General features: G+C 40.5%; 8 non-coding genes across 8 annotated transcripts; 5 read left to right on the forward strand and 3 right to left on the reverse strand.

The window, feature by feature from the left end:
* Positions 1 to 370: 370 nt before the first annotated feature.
* Positions 371 to 586, reverse strand: LOC116680578 (small nucleolar RNA U3). The gene has a single exon (XR_004329795.1). It is a non-coding gene; the product is annotated as a small nucleolar RNA U3 (small nucleolar RNA).
* Positions 587 to 1834: 1248 nt separating this feature from the next.
* Positions 1835 to 1906, forward strand: trnap-cgg (transfer RNA proline (anticodon CGG)). The gene has a single exon. It is a non-coding gene; the product is annotated as a tRNA-Pro (tRNA).
* Positions 1907 to 2707: 801 nt separating this feature from the next.
* LOC116680579 (U5 spliceosomal RNA) lies at positions 2708 to 2823 on the reverse strand. Its single transcript, XR_004329796.1, has one exon. It is a non-coding gene; the product is annotated as a U5 spliceosomal RNA (small nuclear RNA).
* A 1199-nt stretch (positions 2824 to 4022) lies between these two features.
* Positions 4023 to 4104, reverse strand: trnas-aga (transfer RNA serine (anticodon AGA)). Its single transcript has one exon. It is a non-coding gene; the product is annotated as a tRNA-Ser (tRNA).
* A 620-nt stretch (positions 4105 to 4724) lies between these two features.
* trnag-ucc (transfer RNA glycine (anticodon UCC)) lies at positions 4725 to 4796 on the forward strand. The gene has a single exon. It is a non-coding gene; the product is annotated as a tRNA-Gly (tRNA).
* A 6567-nt stretch (positions 4797 to 11363) lies between these two features.
* Positions 11364 to 11436, forward strand: trnak-cuu (transfer RNA lysine (anticodon CUU)). The gene has a single exon. It is a non-coding gene; the product is annotated as a tRNA-Lys (tRNA).
* Positions 11437 to 15955: 4519 nt separating this feature from the next.
* Positions 15956 to 16027, forward strand: trnae-uuc (transfer RNA glutamic acid (anticodon UUC)). The gene has a single exon. It is a non-coding gene; the product is annotated as a tRNA-Glu (tRNA).
* Positions 16028 to 17843: 1816 nt separating this feature from the next.
* Positions 17844 to 17915, forward strand: trnag-ucc (transfer RNA glycine (anticodon UCC)). The gene has a single exon. It is a non-coding gene; the product is annotated as a tRNA-Gly (tRNA).
* The last annotated feature ends 4870 nt before the right edge of the window (positions 17916 to 22785 follow it).

Here is a 22785-nt window from a genome sequence, read left to right on the forward strand (position 1 = left end):
CCACCCCTTTAATACATGTCAATCAAGCTGAGCCTGTAAAGGCCATACAGTCTGATTAGTCAAGTGGAAACACCTGTGGGAGTGGAACATGGATGTGTAGAGATGGGCTTTCAAACAATGTACCTTTTTGACATGTCAAAGTAGGAAAAGCAAAGGTAGAAATAAAAATGAATTATGGCTTAACTCAGTTTACGTTTTTACACCGGACATAAGGCATTACAAAGTCAAGAAAGTAGGTGTTAACCCTTTCAAGTAACCTTGTCCAGCATGGACTGGACATTCATCAAGACTGACTATAACTTCAGTTAAACAGAAAGCTTAGTATGTTTTATTACTTTCACACGTGTTAGTTTTCCACATATCTGCTACTACCACTCTGAACATATTCCCTTCTTCAATGCTCCATAAAGAAGAAAAGAACGATCATCAATGACAGAGAACATATGAAGTGAATCATTACTCTCTGTCAGCCTCACGCTCAGAAAGGAATATCACGACTCATCATCGTGGTCAGCGAGACCAAACACTTTAGAAACACATTCCTCAAGTCAGAAACTCTAGAAATGATCCCTGAAAGTATAGTCTTGGTTAGACTGGGGGGGGGGAACTGCATCTCATTCACTGCAGAGTGATTGTCACTCAGGGTTCAGAGGGACAGAAGCTAATCGTTACGTGCTCCAGATGACTCTGAGGTGAGAAAATCTATTTAGATCTTTAAGAAGACCGATATGTAGATTGAATTAGATTTCAGTCACTGTTGTCTCAATACTTCAGTGTCAGCCTACTTATTCTCTACAATAAATGCTCCAGTCCTTTCTTTGCATTAATACTGGTTCTTAACATGCTTCCACTGGTTCAGATTATGAAAAACAGCAAAATAAGTTACCATAAAAGGGTGGACGACACACAAATTTAAATAACCTTATCGCCAGGGGACTATAGTCCAATACAACAACTGACAGCCTTTATCACCTTAAGAATATATCCAGGGTCAAAGCACTTATGTGTCAACAGGATTTGGAAAAACTTGTCCATGCTTTCATATTCAGTAGACTTGACTACTGTAACGGGGTCTTTACAGGTCTCCCTAAAAAATCAATCAGACAGCTACAGCTGATTCAGAACGCTGCTGCTCGAGTCCTCACTAAGACCAAGAGACTGGATCACATCACTCCAGTTCTGAAGTCTTTACACTGGCTTCCTGTGTCTCAAAGAATTGATTTCAAAGTACTTTTGCTAGTTTATAAATCACTTAACGGTTTAGGTCCAAAATACATTTCTGATCTGCTACTACACTATGACCCCCCCAGACCTCTCAGGTCATCTGGGACAGGTCTGCCTTCTGTCCCCAGAGTCAGAACTAAACAGGGTGAAGCATTTTGTGTTGGGGTGATGGGAGCAGGTGGGGCTTGAAAATTCCCCCTTCCCCCGATTTTACTTTCACTTTTTACTGACAAAATCAAGTCTGTGTTTTGGTAAAAACATTTTGTATCAAATGTTTCCTGTTGTCAAATGATATCGGAAAGCTGAATCGGGCAGTGGAGCCATGAAAAGACCCCATGACAATCTACCTGACCATAGTCTTTCAAGTCAGTGACAAATCCAAGCTGCATTTCCTTTTTCAAGCTGAATTTCCTTTTTACCAAAATTCAAGTTCCAATGTTGGTAAAATGTTTTGCTTCAAAAGTAGTCTTTCGTCCACTATTGTCAGAAAGCTCAATCTGGTAGTGGAGCCATAAAAACAACACATGCCAAAAAAACTACTTAACAATTGCCTTTCAAGTCACTGATCACATTTACTCGATAGAAAATTTCTATTATGTTGTTTTTAAGTGGCTCGTTGGTCTAGGGGTATGATTCTCGCTTCGGGTGCGAGAGGTCCCGGGTTCAATTCCCGGACGAGCTCTGAAGGCAGGAGCTGTTGCAATCGTAATCTGAAATTTAAAATCCAGTTTATCATTAAATTAGCCCAGATTAGGAGCAGTCAAAGTTGTATTAGAGCATGCTGGCAATTTTTCATGTCCTGCTTCAACTTCATGCAACAGAAAAAACTGGGAAAAAATAAGAGCAACAATGAGCAGAACATGGCTCTCCTTTTTCATTTGTTGCGTCTCTGACTGTCAAGAGTTTTTTTTTTTAATTTTCGAATTTATTAAATCTATTTAATCCGTAGAACACAGTCCCCCCCGCTTCTGATCAACCCATATCAATTGCATGCTTAAAATAACATACCGGTTAAAGCCCCGCCCATTTCAAGACAACCCGACCCACTTCCGGGTTAAATCCTGTCCACTCCCGGGTTAGGCCCCGCCCAGTCCGAGTACAGATACAGATACAGATACAGATAATGCTGTACTCGCTCATCCCTAACAGGTACTTTAAGATCAGAGGGTAATGTCTTCACTCTTCTGAGGTATGATCCCATCCAGAACCGTGCCATAGCTGCAGTCTTAGGATTTCTGGATGGGGTCGTGGCTGCTGTTATGTGTATAGCTGTAAATCTGCTCCCTAAAAACAATAACAGGTCCGGCTCTCCTTTCCCTCCTTTCTCCTTTGGCTTCTTCATCACTCTTCTTTGCACTCGTTCCCACTTGGACCTCCACAGGAAATAAAAGATGGCTTGTTCCAGGTCTAAAATCTCTTTTCTGGGTGGGATTAAAACAGAGCTGATGAGTAAAAGCAAAGGTAAGCAAAAACAAGTACAAAAGGCTCGGCCAACAGCAAAGCCCACCAAAAATAGTTTCAACTCATCGACGTTCCCCTCCAAGGAAGTCTTTAGTTAAAGGCGAAAGACTTGTGTGTTATGAAGAGAAACCAGAGTGAAAACAGCCGTCTGCTCGAGAGCAGCTGAAAACCCTAGTCGACCCAGTCCAAACCATCGTGGTAAGCCTCACTGGGTGTCCAAACTAAAATGATAAGAGGAAACTTGGTAGACTACTTACTTATGTTTATATTTGTACTCACAATGACATTTTTAAAACGCCAGCCAATCACAAGTCTTACATGTGAATAATCAATGTAGCTCACATAAAAGATAGTTGCAAGGTCTACCAAATGTTTAACTTTACAACCCGTAAGCTGTTGTAACCTTGGTTGCCACCTTCCGTCAAAATGTGAATCACAGATTCTCCAAGGCCTGGTGAGAAGTTGCAGAGCAGAGTGGCGCAGCGGAAGCGTGCTGGGCCCATAACCCAGAGGTCGATGGATCGAAACAATCCTCTGCTAATTCCTATGCTTCGTATCATCAGTAAGGCTATTTCCAGTCTGTTGATGTTTAACAAAGCATCTGTTGCTGCAAGTGTCTGAAGTGAAATCTCTACAATGCTCACACCTGCCGTAACACCCATAAAAACTGGAGTATAATACAATAAACAAAAACACAACAGTACAAGCATGTAAAATAGAAACTGTAAAACATGTACTGTTAAAGTGCTTGTTGTGCTGTCTGATAGTCTGAGGTATAAAAGAGAGAGCATACTACTTGGTTTGTGTCACAGGAGGTCTTAGTCTACCACTACGTTCTATAACCCTACCAGTCAGATTATCACAGGAGGTAATATCTGTTGCAGCTCTTTTAAAGACTCTACCATAATACCTGCTGGAGATGCCAGGTCCTCATACATGTAAAGCATGCGCTCTACCACTGAGCTACATCCCCTGAAGATTTTAAAATTCTTTTGACTTTTTTCTGAGATCGACTTAGACTTATCTTTATCAATCCTTTTGGGATGACTCCCGCAAGGAAATTGAAAAATGCGGTGGCTTGAAATCAAACCTGGGCATAATGCTTGCAATGCTACGGTATAAATCATAGTCGAAAAGTAACACACCTGTTGCCTTTCTGCTGGACAATACAACGTTCACTGCAAATCTTGTAAGACAGATTGATAAGAAATACCTTGGTGGAGACTGGTTGCTTCCAGTACCTATGAGATAAGACAATATTGTTTATGAATGCACATCTGCGATTTGGTATACTGTGATGTGTCATTGGTTGGCTACCACTCTTAAAAAACAGCGCTCGTTGTCGGCAGGATTTGAACCTGCGCGGGGAGACCCCAATGGATTTCTAGTCCATCGCCTTAACCACTCGGCCACGACAACGTGACAAGTAGCTCTATACCTGTTTGCACTAATGTTCATAAACGTTTCTATTGGTTAAGACTGTAACTTAAGATGTCATTGTAATCACATTCAGATCACCTCAAATAAAGACACTGATGATCATTGTGTTCATAAGTGCTTCTCTTTGGGGTTGTTTGGTTGTGAGTTCATCATCAGACACTAACACATGCATAGCAAGTACATTTCACCAGTTGTCCACCGCTGGCTAAATAAATAAAGAATGGGAGTTTTGGAATAGATATTCAGCACTAACTGGTACTGTCTATTGCTGAATGAGCTCTATCTGGAAGAAAAAGGAGTTGCCCCAAAGAAGGTTATTGGACTCTAATTGACCACTCATAGACTGTTAATGGCATACCTGGGATGATGGTTGTCTATTCATGAAGCCATTCATTACTTACAATAGTCAGTTTTTTGTTTCTTGTTATGTCTCGGCAAGAAGTATTATACTTTTGGGTTGTCTGTCCATCTCTACATCAGAAATTCTTTATTGATCCCTGAAGGGAAACTCTGGAAAAGACTGTTCCTTCGAGCCAGATGTGAGCCAATCTCAATGCCCAAATTTATTACAAGATTTGAAGTGAACATTATATTGTCCAGCGATGGTGGTATAGTGGTGAGCATAGCTGCCTTCCAAGCAGTTGACCTGGGTTCGATTCCCAGCCATCGCAGTGTCTGTTTTTGGGTTGTGGTACTTTCTTTTTTTACAAGAAGTCAGCAGAAAGGTTACTTGCCCCACCTGGTTTGATAAAATCTCTTTGAGCTGCATGATTATGACCAAAATGATAATGACAATTACTTTGATCAATATGGAGATCACGATTAATTATCACAATTATTTGTTGATTTTCTAGTGCAAAGTGCTGGAAAGGAAGGTTTCACCAATCGTTGAACCACAGGTTAACAAGGAACAATCTCAGCAAAGTTATTGATGGATGATTCTAGTTACTTCACCAAGTTCAGGCCAAATGCCACAGCTGTAAGACATCACATTGGTTGCCTTCCAGCTATGTAATATATGCAAATGGCAGTGGTGGGATTTGAACCCACACCTCCAGAGAGACCGGAGCCTTAATCCAGCACCTAAAACCACTCAGCCACACTACCTGCAATTATCAACCTTCCACATCATGACAAACACAGGCACCATAATCAATGTTATGCTTGTTAATGTTATTGGAAAGCTTTATGTAATACAAGCAAATACTTAAGGCCCCACCCAACAGTTTTGTGATATGTGGCGGGCAACTGTATGTCAATGATCAAGCTTGTTGCTGTGACCAAGAATTCACCAGCAAAATAACTGATGCATCATCAGTTTAAAAATTTTCTTGGATGCCAAATATTTGAATTCAAAGTCAGAATCCATTTGAGATGTAAGAACAATACAATGCACGTCCAGCTTCTACATTTCCGCATGAGTCAGCTTCCCCAATTTCTGAGTAACAGGAAAATAGCCTGATAAGCATACATGTGCAGCTCAACCTCAAAAAGCCATAAAGCAAATGCTTGTGGCTTAAAGATCGAGCTCCCGCTCATTAAACACCAGACAGGCTTCGTCTCTGTGGCGCAATAGTCAGCGCAGTCGGCTATTAGCTGAAAGGATGGGGGTAAAACAAAAATTAAAATTAAAATTAAAATGTGTAAATTGTAGGATGTTTTTTAACCCTAAACAGGTATGGAATCACAAAAAAATATGATTAGGAAAAAACTTATTTTCCTCGTTCTCAGGAGGATATACACATCAACTTTCTTTTTAATAAATGCATATACACATCAACTTTCTTTTTGATTAATGCATATACACATCAACTTTCTTTTTAATAAATGCATATACACATCAACTTTCTTTTAGATTTATGCATATACACATCAACTTTTGTTTAGATAAATGCATATACAGATAAAATTTCTTTTTGATTAATGCATAAACACATCAACTTTCTTTTTAATAAATTCATACACACATCAACTTTTTTTATTATATCATCACCATTCCTTTTGTCATCATCAAAATTAATTATGACATCAACTTCCTTTTAGATTAGTGCATAAACAAATAAACTTTCTTTTTATTATATCATCACCATTCATTATGTCATCATCAGTATTCATTATGTCATCATCACAATTCATTATGACATCAACTTTCTTTTTAATAAATGCATAAACACATCAACTTTCTTTTTATTATATCATCACTATTCATTATGTCATCATCACAATTCATTATGACACCAACTTTCTTTTTGATTTATGCATAAACACATCAACTTTCTTTTTAATAAATGCATATACACATTCATTATGTCATCATCACTATTCATGTCTACTACTATGTCTGACGGGCCGGTTGGGGTTAGAATGAAGAGTGGCAATAAGAAAAATAGAAAAAATTAGTAGTTTGTAGCAGTTCTTTGTAGTACAGTGGTGTGAAAAAGTGTTTGCCCCCTTCCTCATTTGCTGTTCCTTTGCATGTTTGTCACACTTAAGTGTTTCGGAACATCAAACCAATTTAAACAATAGTCAAGGACAACACAAGTAAACACAAAATGCAATTTGTAAATGAAGGTGTTTATTATTAAAGGTGAAAAAAAATCCAAACCATCATGGCCCTATGTGAAAAGTGATTGCCCCCCTTGTTAAAACATACTATAACTGTGGTTGTCCACACCTGAGTTCAATTTCTCTAGCCACACCCAGGCCTGATTATTGCCACACCTGTTCACAATCAAGGCATCACTTAAATAGGAGCTGCTTGACACAGTAAGGTCCACCAGAAGATCCTTAAAAGCTACCCATCATGCCGAGACCCAAAGAAATTCAGGAACAATTGAGAAATGTTGTTCCTGAATTTTGTCCAAAAAACTGCAGGCCTCACTTGCCTCAGTTAAGGTCAGCGTTCATGCCTCCACCATCTGGAAAAGACTGGGCAAAAATGGCCTGCATGGCAGAGTTCCAAGGAGAAAACCACTGCTGAGCAAAAAGAACATCAAAGAACATTATACCAAAAGCAAAATATGGTGGTGGTAGTGTGATGGTCTGGGGCTGTTTTGCTGCTTCAGGACCTGGAAGACTTGCCGTGATAAAAGGAACTATGAATTCTGCTGTCTACCAAGAGATCCTGAAGGAGAATGTCCGACCACCTGTTCGTGTAGTCAAGCTGAAACAAACTTGGGTTCTGCAGCAGGACAATGATCCTAAACACACCAGCAAGTCCACCACCGAATGGCTGAAGAAAAACAAAATGAAGACTTTGGAGTGGCCTAGCCAAAGTCCTGACCTGAATGCTATTGAGATGTTGTGGTATGACCTTATAAAGGCCGTTCATGCTCGACAATCCTCTAATGTAACTGAATTAGGACAATTCTGCAAGTGTGACAAACATGCAAAGGAACAGGAAATGAGGAAGGGGGCAAACACTTTTTCATACCACTGTGGTTCATGGCATAGCAGGACGCTGTGCGGCATTACAAGGCACAGCAGGACATAGCAGGACGTAGCAGGGCACTGCAGTGTAGCATTCTGGGAGCGTAGTGCTCTCGCAGGGTTGTAAGGTACTATAAGCTCTTTAAGATAAGATGGAGCCTGACCGTGAAGAGCTTTGAAGGTGAGAAGAAGGATTTTAAATTCTATTCTAAATTTTACAGGAAGCTAATGCAGAGAAGCTAAAACAGGAGAAACGTAATCTCTTTTCCTGGTTCCGGTCAGAACACGTGCCGCAGCATTCTGGATCAGCTGAAGAGTCCTTATGGACTTTTCCGAGCAGCCTGATAACAAAGAATTGCAGTAATCCAACCTAGAAGTAACAAATGCATGGACTAGTTTTTCTGCATCATTTTTAGAGAGGATATTCCTTATTTTTGCAATATTACGTAGGTGAAAAAAGGCGATCCTTGAAATTTGCTTTAAGTGGGAATTAAAGGACATGTCCTGATCAAAGATGACTCCAAGATTCTTCACAGTGGTGCTGGAGGCCAGGGTGATGCCATCCAGAGTAACTATATCTTTGGATAATGCGTCACGGAGGTGCTTGGGTCCGAGAGCAATAACTTCAGTTTTATCTGAGTTTAACATTAGAAAATTACAAGTCATCCAGGTTTTAATATCCTGAAGGCACGTTTGAAGTTTAGCTAACTGATTAGTTTCATCAGGCTTGATTGATAGATATAACTGAGTATCATCTGCATAACAATGAAAGATTATGGAGTGTTTCCTAATAATACTGCCTAAAGAAAGCATATATAAGTGAACAGGATTGGACCGAGCACAGATCCTTGTGGGACTCCATGACTAACCTTGGCGTGCACAGAGGATTCATGAACAAACTGAGATCGATCTGATAAATAAGACTTAAACCAGCTTAGAGCAGTCCCTTTAATGCCAATTAAATGTTCCAATCTCTGTAATAAGATATAATGGTCAATGGTATCAAATGCAGCGCTAAGATCCAATAACACAAGTACAGAGATAAGTCCTTTGTCTGATGCAATTAGGAGGTCATTAGTAATTTTCACAAGTGCTGTCTCTGTGCTATGATGAACTCTAAATCCTGACTGAAAATCCTCAAATAAGCTGTTGCTATGCAAAAAGTCGCACAGCTGTTTGGCGACTGCTTTCTCAAGAATCTTAGAGAGAAATGGAAGGTTGGATATTGGTCTATAGTTGGCTAAAACATCTCGATCAAGGTTTGGTTTTTTCAGAAGAGGTTTAATTACAGCAACTTTAAAGTGCTGTGGTACATAGCCTGTTAATAAAGACAAATTGGTTATATCCAGTAGCGAAGTGTTGACTAATGGTAAAACTTCTTTAAGTAGCCTAGTCGGGATGGGGTCTAAGAGGCAGGTTGAGGGTTTAGATGAAGAAATAATTGAAATAAATTGATAAAGATCAAGTTAAGCAAAGCAGTCAAAACATGTATCTGGTTTTACAGCTGTTTCTAAGGTTCCTGAGTTTAGAGATAAGTCAGTGCCAGTTAAAGGCAGGTCTTGGTGAATTTTGCTTCTAATAGTTATAATTTTATCATTGAAGAATCTCATAAAGTCGTTACTACTAAGAGCTATGGGAATACTTGGCTCAGTAGAGCTGTGACCTTCTGTTAGCCTGGCTACAGTGCTGAAAAGAAACCTGGGGTTGTTCCTATTTTCCTCTATTAATGACGAGTAGTACGCTGCTCTGGCATTACGGAGGGCCTTCCTATACGTTTTAAGACTATCTTGCCAGATTAAACGAGAATTTTCCAGTTTGGTGGAACGCCAACTCTTCAAAGTTTCCGCGATATTTGCTTTAATTTGCGAGTTTCAGTGTTATACCATGGAGCTAACCGTCTTTGTTTTATTATCTTCTTTTTTAGAGGGGCAACAGAGTCAAGAGTCATTCGTAGCGAGCCTGCTGCGCTATCAACAAAATGATCGATATACTATACTGGCCCATTCAGGATAAGCACTGTATACTCTGACTGCAGCAACACAAGTTCAAATTTCAGTGATACCTAATTTTTATGGTGATTACGAGACTGAATGCAAAGTGATCTGTTTAATGGGTAGCAGGGGGATTGGGTGGACATGATGATGGGATGCAAACAGTGGTAATCTCTGCAACAACAAGGTGCTGCTGGGACTTGAACCCAGGATTTCCAGTTTACTAGACAGGCACTTCAACCAACTAAGCAACAGCATCTCCATTAGCAGGTGTAATGTTAATTCTCATTTCTCTTTTACCTTGAATAAGCTAAACATACAGTATACTGACTTGCAGTATTGGGAGTAACGTGTTACAAAAGTAACGCAAATAAAGTAATGTATTCCTTTTTGCTTTAACACAGTAATATAACTCATTACTAATTACATTTCAGTAATATTATACTTGTTGAAACAACAAGAAACACAAACATTAAAGTGGAGCCAGTGAAGCTCGGTCCACCAGGTGGACCAGTCACCATTTGAACCAGACTGGGGAGGACGCTTCAGGGCCCAGCACGAATCGTGGAGCAACAGCTACGGCCGCAACAGTGCCTTCTGACGTCCACTAAGGACCCCCCAGTTGCTCAGAAAAGGGAAGTTCGGGGTCCCTTGCTGGAGTTGCTTGACAAAGACGGATGGATGGTTGGAACCCTGGTCACTAACTCATTGTAATCTTGCATGACACACAAACCTGTAGGAGGCACTGTAGCTTAGTGGTTAAAGCACCTGTCTTGTAAACAAGAGATCCTGGGTCCAAATTCAGTGCCTTAATTATCAGTCAATATTTATGTTATCAGCACTAGAAAGAGTGTATATATATTTTTGTTGGTGTTGCTATAGTGCCTAACAAGCATTATTTAATTTTGCCCAGTTGCCCAGTTATATTCTGTTTTTACAGCAGAGAACCCCTGAGGCCCGACAGACTCCATTACAGTTGGTAACATCAATCAGACAAAAAAGAGCCTATTTCACAAGTACCTTGGGCAGTTCTGAATGACTGATGGGGATTCCTAAGCATTTCAGTCCCATGTGTACAGACAAGATTATCAGCAACATCGCCACGTCAGAAAAGTTTCTGGTATGCAAAGACCAATAAAATGCCACGCTCACGCCACACAGGAGGCCTTACCCGTGACTTCCACCAGCTGCAGATCCACTCCGCTTCGTGTCTGCTCCGTGATCCGCAGTCCATCAACACCCACCAGGTCCGGATTTGTTAAAGGCCATGACGGACCACTGAAGTCAAGGACCCACAGGATTTTGCAAATTAATGTATGATCACGCGATGTAACAGGATGTAGTTTCTATAAACAGAACCACAAAACCAGAAGAATGAACTAGATGACCCTTGCATTGTTCTGAATTTAATGTGTTTTAATGTATCATCTTAAGCCTGTATTAATGTAGTGTTTCTGTGTAAATGCAACATGCCTTTTTCATTTGCTACCAGGGCTTAATGAGTGGCATGGGAAAGACATGATGATGGGATGCAAACAGAGGTAATCGCTGCAACAACAATGTGTTGCTGGGATTTGAACCCATGATCACCTGTTTACCAAAGAGGCAGTTTAACCAACTAAGCCACAGCACCCCCTTGAGTACTACTCACGAACAAACAACAAACTTACCAAATTGCAGCTCAAATTTCTGGAATGAAAGCTTAACTTTCTAGAACTGCATCTTAACATTCTAGAACTGCCAAGTAACATTCTAGAACTGTAACATTTCAGAAGTTTTAACTGAAACTTTTAGACCGCAACTCAAAACTTGTGAAGTGCCTGGCTAGCTCAGTCGGTAGAGCATGAGACTCTTAATCTCAGGGTCGTGGGTTCGAGCCCCACGTTGGGCGGAGGTGTTTTAGAGAGTGGGAATGCCTGACTTCTGCACCGTATAATGTGGCTGTATTGGGGTCGATCGTCTGTCAATCGCTTTAGCAGTTGGATTAGCAGTTCCATCCCAGTGTAAAAATCCCTGTAATTTACCAGACTAAAATGTGCCTGCGTTCTACGATCTTGGCCTGTGCTGACCTCCTGTTCCTCAGATCAAATTAAAGTGACAATGCATGTTTAAATTCTAAAACTTCAACCTATTGTTCTAGAACTGCAACTTAACATTCCAGAACTGCAGCTTAAAAGAAAGTTGATATGTATATGCATTAATCCAAAATAAAGTTGATGTGTATATGCATTAATAAGAAGACCCTGTGGCGCAACGGCAGACTGTCAGTAGAAATAAACCTTTTGTTGTAAGAAAACTTGTTTAATTTGTTATGAATCTTTTTTGTAATTTTACATATGTTTAAAAAATATCAGAAAAGCCAGGCACTTCTCAAGTTTTGAGTGGCGGTCCAAAAATTTCACTTAAAACTCACTTGTCCCCCTCATCTCTGCTATCATCCACTCCTCCCTTACCACTGGAACCGTCCCTACATCCTTCAAAACTGCTGCCATCACCCCTATTTTGAAAAAACCTGGTGCCGACCCATCCAACTTCAACAACTTCCGTCCTATTTCCAATCTACCCTTCCTCTCCAAAATTATTGAAAAAACAGTTACCTCTCAACTCCATTCTCACCTATCCCACAATAACCTGTATGAACAGTTCCAGTCTGGTTTCCGCCCCCTCCATAGCACTGAAACACCACTCATCAAAATCACCAACGACCTCCTAATGGCAGCTGATTCTGGACTCCTCACCATCCTCATCCTCCTCGACCTGAGTGCAGCATTTGACACCATCTGTCACACCACCCTCCTCAATAGGCTATCTTCCATTGGCATCACCCACACTCCGTTAGACTGGTTCACATCTTACCTCTCTGGTCGCACACAGTTCATTCAACTCAAGTCCTGTGAATCCATTCCCTCCTCCGTCACTTCAGGTGTGCCCCAGGGCTCTGTTTTGGGGCCCCTACTCTTCATCATTTACCTGCTTCCCCTCGGCAATATCTAACGCAAATTTAACATTCACTTCGACTGTTACGCCGATGACACCCAGCTCTACCTCTCCACCAAACCCTCGTCCACTCTCCCGCCCACCTCCCTTACGGATTGCATCTCTGAAATAAAAATCTGGCTCACCCAAAACTTCCTCAAATTAAACAGTAATAAAACCGAGGTTCTCCTCATTGGCACCAAAGCCACTCTTTCCAAAACAGACAGTTTTTCTCTCACAATTGACAACTGCTCCGTCTCACCCTCCCCCAAGGTTAAGAGTCTGGGTGTCATCCTTGACAGCACATTATCCTTTCAACCCCATGTCAATAACATTACCCTGTCTGCCTACTTCCACCTACGTAACATCAATCACCTCCGCCCCTCCCTTACCCCCCACACTGCTGCAATTCTTGTCCACAGTCTCGTCACTTCCCGTCTCGATTTTTGCAACTCTCTCCTCTTCGGTCTCGCTCACAAATCCCTCCACAAACTTCAATTGGTCCAGAATTCAGCTGCCCACATCATAACTCAAACCCCCTCCATCCACCACATCACTCCTGTCCTCCAACAGCTCCACTGGCTCCCGGTCCAGTTCCGTATCAAATTCAAAATCCTTCTATTAGCATTCAAGGCCATCCACAACCTCGCCCCCCCATATTTGTCTGATCTCCTCCAGCGTCCCACTCCCTTCCGCTCCCTCAGATCCTCTTCCTCCATAAACCTGTCTGTCCCCCCCGCCCGTCTCACCACCATGGGGGCAGAGCATTTAGCCGCTCTGCTCCCCGTCTCTGGAACTCACTACCCCCCCAACTCAGAAACATTGATTCATTCCCCCATTTCAAATCACAACTAAAAACACATCTGTTTATAACTGCCTATTTCACCTAAATGTCTGTTGCTCCGCCTTTTCTGTTGTATAGTATTTGTTTTGCTGTATAGTATTTGTTTTTCTGTTGTATAGTATTTGTTTTTTCTGTTGTATAGTATTTCTTTTGCTGTTGTATAGTTTTGGTTTTGGTTTTGCTGTATAGTATTTGTTTTGCTGTTGTATAGTATTGGTTTTGTTTTGCTGTATAGTATTTGTTTGCTGTTGTATAGTATTTGTTTTTCTGTTGTATAGTATTTGTTTTGCTGTTGTATAGTATTTGTTTTGCTGTTCTTAATTTATGAATTCCCTGTGCGGCGTCCTTGAGTGCCAAGAAAGGCGTCTTTAAATAAAATGTATTATTATTATTATTAAACTTCTGAAATGTTACAGTTCTAGAATGTTACTTGGCAGTTCTAGAATCTTAGGTTGAAGTTCTAGAATGTAAAGATGCAGTTCTAGAAAGTCAAGCTTTCATTCTAGAAAAGATGCAGTTGTAGAACAATAGGTTGTAGTTTTAGAATATTAAGAGTTATGGTCCTAAAATGTTACTTACAGTTCTACAATGTTATTTGTAGTTCTAGAATGTTAGGTTTGATTTCTAGAATGTTAATCTGTCGATCTATAATGTTAGGTCAAACTTCAAGAATGTTAACCTGCAATTCTGGAATGTTAAGTTGCAGTTCTGGAACAATAGGTTGAAGTTGTAGAATTTTATGAGTTGCGGTCCTAAACTGTTAATTACAGTTCTAAAATCTTACATTGTAGTTCTAGAATGTTGAGTTGCAGTTCTAGAACAACAGGTTGAAGTTTTAGAATTTGAACATGCATTGTCACCAGACTTTAGTTTGATCTGAGGAACATGAGGTCAGCACAGACCATGATTGTAGAATGCAGGCACATTTCAGTCTGGTAAATTTCAGGAATTTTTAAACAAGGATGGAACTGCTAATCTTGCAAATGACAGCATATCCACTGCAATACAGCCACCTGATACTGTGCAGAACTCAGGGATTCCCACTCTCTAAAACACCTCCGCCCAACGTGGGACTCTAACACACGACCCTGAGATTAAGAGTCTCATGCTCTACCGACTGAGCTAGCCAGGCTCTTCTCAAGATTTAAGTTGCAGTCCCAAAATTTTACTTAAAACTTCTGAAATGTTACAGTTCTAGAATGTTACTTGGCAGTTCTAGAATGTTAGATTGAAGTTCAAGAATGTTAAGCTGAATTCTACAATTTTAGCTTCAAATTCTAGAATGTTAAGCTGCAGTTCTAGAATGTTAAGCTGTAGTTCTAGAATGTTAAGATGCAGTTCTAGAAAGTTAAGCTTTCATTCTAGAAATTTGAGTTGCATTTCAAGAACAATAGGTTGAAGTTTTAGAATTTTTATAAATTGCGTTCCCAAAAGGTTGCTCATAGTCCTAAAAGGTTACATTGTAGTTCTAGAATGGTAAGGTGCAGTTCTGGAATGTTAAGTTGCAGTTGTAGAACAATAGGTTGTAGTTTTAGAATATTAAGAGTTATGGTCCAATCATTACCGACATACTGGAAGTCGTCCATGTTTAATTAGATGCTCTCCAGTTATTGTTGTTTGGTAGATTAACATTATATTTTCTTACTTTGGGGACTTTTCATTTCATATTCTTTGTCTGACATTTTCTATCCCTGTTTGTATTTTCTGTGACTGCATGTGATTTTAAATCTGTTGGAGTTTCTTCAGACTAAAGCAAAGACACTGATGATGTCATCCAAAAGAGACATAAAGGACAGCAACCTGTTTCCAGAGGACACTAAAGAATGACGGAGCAGCAGGAAACAGAGCAGCTCAAATAGCAAACAGCTGATTTATTCATCTGACTTGTAGAATAACGCCAATGATTGACTTGTTTTAAATGTCTGGGAATGTGGAACAGCTCCATGCTGACTACCTGAAATAAAACAAGGCCACATGCTGATTATTGGGGACTTGATTTGATGGATTTATTCTTCCTGTTGTGTCTCTGTTTAAACTCCTAATTTAAAGGTAAAGTCAGCGTCCACTAAAGGTTGTGTTGTTGCTGCTGACAGACTCAGATCATTATTCTAAGTGTGTGACAACATTATGGGATGGATCCCTACAGAGATAGACCTTTTAGTTAACAAGGAACATCCTTTTAGTTTAGATCCTTTAGTTTCCAACCAGACCAGAGTGGTGATTGTAGGAACAGTGGAAAGATGAACCAAGACGGCTTTTCATATATATATTTTCTTTTTCTATTGACTATAGTTGTGTTTGTTATTAACAGAAATCAACCTGTCAACATTTCTATTCATCATAAAGTTTTTTACTGCCAGTTCAAAATGGAGCTGAACACGGAGGAGGATTCCTCCCTAACGGCCGCTCTGCTCTGCTCCGTGCCCCCGCTGTCCGGTAATAGTTAAAGCAGATAAAAACCTAAAGAACACTCAAAAGCTTCAATATAAAACTTACTTAAGAATCTTTTTCATTCAGGTTCAAGAGAAGCCCTGTTTCCAGCCAGACTATGAATTGATTCATAAAATCCCTGGTATTAATATGTGGTCAGTCCCATATGGTCTAGTGGTTAGGATTCCTGGTTTTCACCCAGGTGGCCCGGGTTCAACTCCCGGTATGGGAATTGCTATCTAGCCAATGAAGGTCTGTAGAAAGATCTGGTTTAATGGTCCTGTATTAAATGAAGTACGCAACCTATGCCCCTATATAGTATATACAGTGCCTCAGAATTGCTTGTTGAATGGTCTATTAGCTTTGGAACCCCCCTTTCCCCACAGCTTTCAATTGTCAGATATGGGTGGGGGAGTGGGCTCTGTGTCCAACCCTTTCTGTGTAAAAAAAACAAGTAAAGAAGTTTCTTGGATGAGAGACAAAACTTCTGCTGATGTCTTTTTACCAAGTCCAGTTGCCCTTGGCGTGGATCTTGAGTCCCACCAAAGGATTTGGCCTGTATTGCACATTGCCTTCACATCCCGTGCAATGTATTGCCATTGTCAAGCACATTGACTTTCTTCCATGTCTCCATATATTTGGGCTGACAGTTGAGAAACCTTCCCTTGTTAACTATGACATGGATGATTGAGAGCCTACTTTATCATGACATGTTTAATTTACTCTATTATAATTTTTGAGACAGGTCCTACTGAAGCTCTGCTGGATCAGTCAGGATGGCCGAGCAGTCCCAGGTGCTGCATTCAGGTCGCTGTCTCCAGTGGAGGCGTGGGTTCTAATCCCATTTCTGACTAGTGTCTTCATTCGGAGTTAATGTCTGAGACGTGATATGGGGAATAAAGAATTTAGGAGTTCAATGTATTTAAGGACAACATCGTTGTTTTTTAAGTGCAATAGGCTTGGCCAAACAGGAAGCCCAACAAAAGTCTCAGCTAAAGTCACTGTAGGACAGCCTTGAGCTATTGGTAGGCCACACTCACACACAAAAATTTAAAAAATATGGCAATAGCCTACTATGTCTACAAAAAATGTATAGTCCAGGAAAAGCAAGATTATCAGCAAAAATATGCAAACAGAGGCAGGAGCAAGCAGCAAAGCATCTGCACTGTAAGAAGCAGGAAGCAAGTCAATAGTCCACAGGATCAGTAATAGCAGACACCGGCAAAGTTCAAATCGTAGTGTACTGCCTGTGTCTGTGAATCCTCAGGGAGGCAGCTTGATTGATTTATATGCCGCCTTATTTGTACCACAACAGAGGGCCTCTCCCGGAAGTGGACAGGAATTACCCTGAACATGAATAGTGGAGACAGGTTGCTTCCAGTACCTTAGAAATAACACAACATTGTTCGTGGACGCACATCTGCAATTTGATATCCTGTGATGTGTCATTGGATTGCTACCACTCTTAAAGAATGCCTTTTGCTGTCAGAAGGATTTCAACCTACGCGGTGAGACCCTAATAGATTTCTAGTTCTTCACCTTAACCATTCGGCCACGACAACCTGAAAAGCAGTACTATACCTGTTTGGACAAAGGTTCAGAAACTTTTTTTTTTCAATTGGTTAGTAGTAGTTACCAGACAAGGGCAAAGTGCAAATTGTAGTGCACTGCCTACTAAAAAGTTACAGGGCAGTATACAAAATTAAACATTAAAGAAATGAATAACCATTTAAAGAAAGGCAACATCAAGAAGAAAAGTTTTCAGCCTTGATTTAAAAGTTACTGAAGATGAAAGCATGGCAAAGTTTTTTCCAAATCCTGTTGACACATACGTCCTTTAACCCTTGATATTTTCTTAAGGTGATAATAGGCTGACTTTGTAATTGTCTTAATGTGGCTGTTAAAATTTAAGTCCACGACTTCACCAAGATTTCTGGCTTTGCAATCTTTGCCAAAAAATTAACTTTTGGAAATTGATCTTAATGCCTTAATATAATAAAAAGGAAAAAGAAAAAGACAACGTTTAAGGACACCAACTGTCTTGTCTAGCGATGGTGGTATAGTGGTGAGCATAGCTGCCTTCCAAGCAGTTGACCTGGGTTCGATTCCCAGCCATCGCAGTAGTTTTCATTGTGTGGTTACTTGCTTTATTTGTCAAGAAGTAACCAGAAAGGTTACTTGCCCAACCCGATTTGATAAAAAATTAGATCTCTTTTATGGTACAAATAAGGGAGCATATCAATCAATCAAGCGGCCTCCAGGATCCACAGACACAGGCAGGATACCACGATTTGCACTTTGCCCGTGTCTGGTAAATACTGCTAACCAATTGAAAAGTTTATGAACATTTGTTCAAAAAGGTATGAACATTTTTTTCATGTTGTCGTGTCCGAGTGGTTAAGGCGATGGACTAGAAATCCATTGGGGTCTCCCGCGCAGGTTCGAATCCTGCTGGCAACGAAAGGTTTTCTTTTAGAGTGCTAGCAAACCAATGACACATCACAGTAACCCCAATTGCAGATGTGTCTTCATGAACAGTGTTGTGTTACTTCATAGGTACTGGAAGCCAACTTTTTCCACCATTTATTATCTGTCTGTGTCACAAGATTTGCAGTGAGCGTTGTATTGTCCAGCAGAAAGGCAACAGGTGTGTTACTTTTTGACTATGATTTATATCGTAGCAGTGCAATCATTTTGCCCAGGTTTGATTTCCAGCCACCGCAGTTGCATTTACAGGTTTTAAAGCCATAAACAACATATTTCAATTTCCTTGCGAGAGTCATCCCAAAAGGATTAATAAAGATTAGTCTGAGTCGATCTCAGAAAAAAGTCAAAAGAATTCCAAAATCTTCAGGGGATGTAGCTCAGTGGTAGAGCGCATGCTTTACATGTATGAGGACCTGGCATCTCCAGCAGGTATTATGGTAGAGTCTTTAAAAGAGCTGCAACAGATATTACCTCCTGTGGTAATCTGACTGCTAGACAGCATAACAAGCACTTTAAATTTTCATGTTTTACAGTTTCCATTTACAGTATTTATTACCTGTAGTGTAGTATATTTACTGTATTACACTCCAGTTTTTATGGGTGTTACAGCGGGAATAAAAGGTATGAGCACTGTAGTTTCTTTTTTTATGGAAGACATAATCTCAACATGCCATTAAGTTTACTCTTCAGCAGGTGGAGACACTTGCAACATCAGATGCTTTGTTAAACATCAACAGACTGGAAATAGACTTGATGCTGATACAAAGCACAGGAATTAGAAGAGGATGGTTTCAATCCCTCAACCTCTGGGTTTTGGGCCCAGCACACTTCAGTGTCTGTGATTGACATTTTGAGGGGAGATTTGGGACCCTGTGGCAACCAAGGTTCCAACAGCTTACGGGTAGTAAAGTTAAACATTTGGTAGATCTTGCAACTATCTTTTATGTGAGGTCCCTGATTACTCACACATTGATTATTCACATGTAACACTTGTGATTGGCTGGTGTTTAAAAAAAAAAGGGCATTGTGAGTACAGATATAAACGTCAGTAAGGAGTCTACCAAGTTCTCTCTCCACCACTCTCCCCTGCTGGATCGGGCTGTACTGCACCGCCTAATGAAAATATACACCCTTGACATATGGATAGTCCTAATATTAATATACAGGCTTATATTGCAATCTCGTCACCCTACATGTAGGTGTACCTATATTTAAATGAACACAGTAGCAAAGCTTATGCAGTGTTTTTTAATTTTACCTGTGTTTTTTTCTGTGAGAGACAACTCTGTCCGGCTTATTTATGTAGCATGGAAGCTAGCGTTAGCTAACTAGCAGCCAGCTTGCTTCCAAACAAATACTTTTTAATTTTCTCAACACTTTTTAACAGTCAAACTGAAACACTGGCGGTGAGCTCCAGGTCCTGCAGCTGCAGACGGACATGGATAGCTTCAGACCCGCTCACCACTAGTGTTGGTGGATTAGCAAGCTAGCGTTAGCAAACTAACACCGCTTATAAATAAATACATTTTAATTATCCTAACACTTTAAACAGTCAAACTGAAACACTGGCGGTGAGCTCCAGGTCTTGCAGCCACGGACGGACCGCCATCAATGGGTATAATGCGTGCCTTTTAAATTACATTTTTATTTTTTTAAGCGGGCTGGTTGGTTAGTTTGCTAACGCTAGCTTGCTATTCCACCAACACTGGCGGTGGGCTCATGGGGGTTGCGCCGCTGCTATCGGGTCTGGAGCTTTCCATGTCTCGCTGGAGATCAGATCCCGTTGAGGTCGGCAGCGGAGCTTTCTAGCGATGTTTCCCCGCTGGCCGAGCCCCACTGACGGCGGACCGTCTGCGTCTGCAGCACCTGGAGCTCCAGTGTTTCAGTTTAACTGTTAAAAAGTGTTGAGATAATTAAAGGTATTTACAGTATTTAGAAGCGGGCTAGATGCTAGTAAGCTTATGCTAGCTTTCATGCTACATAAATAAGCCGGACAGAGTTGTCCCTCATCTGAGGATAAAAACCCTGCTGCCCCCTCCCCCCCATCCTGTTGGCTCAGAGCTCCACAGACTAAGTCCACAGGTACAACTTAGTTTTGCACCAAATGTATCGTAAGAAGTGTTGCAAAAGTCGAGGGTGCAGACTCGCCTTTGTGGAAAAGTGACTGAAGTGAAAAAAAAATGAAATAAAGTACAAGTACAGAATTTTTTTCTACAAGCTCTCAAATCATATTCTCTAAGTGCTCACATCACATCTACGCGCTCTCACATTTGCACCATATTTACCTTCATATTCTTTGTTGAACTTTATTGCTTTACAAACACCAAAGCAAGTAAGCGCTGTGACTAACATTGCTCTTCTGAAGTGATTTTGGAGAGGGACATCAGGTAGAAATACTCTGGTTGACTAGCATGACACCATTGTATTCATATAATAATCAATCCAGGTTAACGTGAATGACAGTGACTGCATGTTGCTTCCTCTAAATTTCAGGTTGTGGTCGACTAGCGAGGCCAGCTCGTCAGTTTGATAAACTGACCAGACCTGCATGCCTCTTGTTTCTTTGGGCTAGTTGTATTAGCTTTAGACCAGCTGGTAGCAGCTTTCTGCTTGTTTCTTTAAGCTAACTATATTAGCTTTAGCCTGGCTGGTAGCAGCTTTCTGCTTGTTCTTTAAGCTAACTATATTAGCTTTAGACCGGCTGGTAGCAGCTTTCTGCTTGTTTCTTTAAGCTAACTATTTAGCTTTAGCCTGGCTGGTAGCGCCTTTCTGCTTGTTTCTTTAAGCTAACTATTTTAGCTTTAGCCTGGCTGGTAGCAGCTTTCTGCTTGTTTCTTTAAGCTAACTATATTAGCTTTAGACCGGCTGGTAGCAGCTTTCTGCTTGTTTCTTTAAGCTAACTATTTTAGCTTTAGCCTGGCTGGTAGCAGCTTTCTGCTTGTTTCTTTAAGCTAACTATATTAGCTTTAGCTTGGCTGATAGCAGCTTTCTGCGGTGGGAAATGGCCGGGAGACGTTGTGATTATGTTGCATTAATCAGGGGGTTTAGTTTGTATTTGAGGAGAACATAAAACCCCAACTACTGTAGCGTCACTCACTACCCATCAAATACTATGACATCACTGTGTCTGAGGCAGCTGTTGCCAACGGTAGGCTACTTTTCTACACGCGAAGAGCCTCACTTCCCATAACAATAAACCCCATCGGACTAACGTCACATACACACGTTGCCCACATGGCTACCTGTCTTAAAGGGGAATGGTCAGATGGTAATAATCATGTAAAGGAGAAACAGTGAAAGGTTACTTTTCTATCAAGCAGCAAAAAAGTATTAACGTCAACATCGTAACGTCCTGCAATGTGACTTTCGCGCATGCGCACATCGCGATGTCAATGCTAAAACACAATATTGTTCAGCCCTAACTGACGGTATACTTCAGTAAGATAGTTTGCCACTTTTATCTTGGGTAATGCCACATGTAAGTATATCTTAGTTTATTTAGATACCCAACATAGGTTATACTACGTACACTGTATAACAATACATTACGTGTTTCTTTATTTCATCTTACATTTTTGCTAGCCTGTTGTATAGTTATATTGTTTTTACAATTATCTTTGTTTAATATATGTGACTCATTACTATCTAAGTAACTGGTCATTGTGTTTTCTCCCAGTTTCACCCTTTGTTACTCAAATAAACGTGTTACAAGGATCCCGGTCGCCAGTGCTTGATGGTGGAAGGTGTTTAGCTGCTGGTCAGATTGCACAGCGTTACGTACTAGAAGGACAAGACATATTTCATGGTAAGTATTTCCAGATAATCTCTGCACCTCTAATCTCTGCACCTCTGTTATTCTAATATTACCATGTAATAAAATTGAAACAGGCAGTTTTGCATTTTCCACCACTGATTCATGGTTTTTATTTCAGAAACTACCGGAAGCATTTCCAAGTAATCACTACACCTCTGTTTTGGTATTATTACCATGTAATTAAATCGAAACAGGCAGTTTTGCATTTTGCACCACTGCCTTCTAAATCTCTAACCATGCGCCATTTCTTGCCTAAAACAATATAACCAACAATATGTTAAATTAAATTAGATAAATGTAACTCCCTGATGGTCTAATGGCTAGGATTTGGCGCCCTCACCGCCGTGGCCGGGGTTCAGTTCCCGGTCAGGGAATGGTCAGGACTTGACAGACACAGATTTAAAAGAGCAAGTTTTTGGTTGATTTGTCAAATTCTTCCTCATTAGTTTAACGTTTTAAAGAGTACCATTTCCTTTAAATCAGACCCCGACAGTGGATGTATCCTTTTGTCATCATTGATGGGTCATAAACACTTCATCTGCCTCTATCTCAATAACAATTCTTTTCATTTTTTCAAGCAGTAACTAAACCCCTAACCAACATTTTTAACTGAAAACCAATGTATGTGAGAGTCCAGTAATGTTATTGTTGGATTCAGGTCCAAATTTTGACATTTTAGCGCAACGCAA

Source organism: Etheostoma spectabile, unplaced genomic scaffold, assembly GCF_008692095.1.
Source record: "Etheostoma spectabile isolate EspeVRDwgs_2016 unplaced genomic scaffold, UIUC_Espe_1.0 scaffold00018484, whole genome shotgun sequence".
Classification (NCBI taxonomy): domain Eukaryota; kingdom Metazoa; phylum Chordata; class Actinopteri; order Perciformes; family Percidae; genus Etheostoma; species Etheostoma spectabile.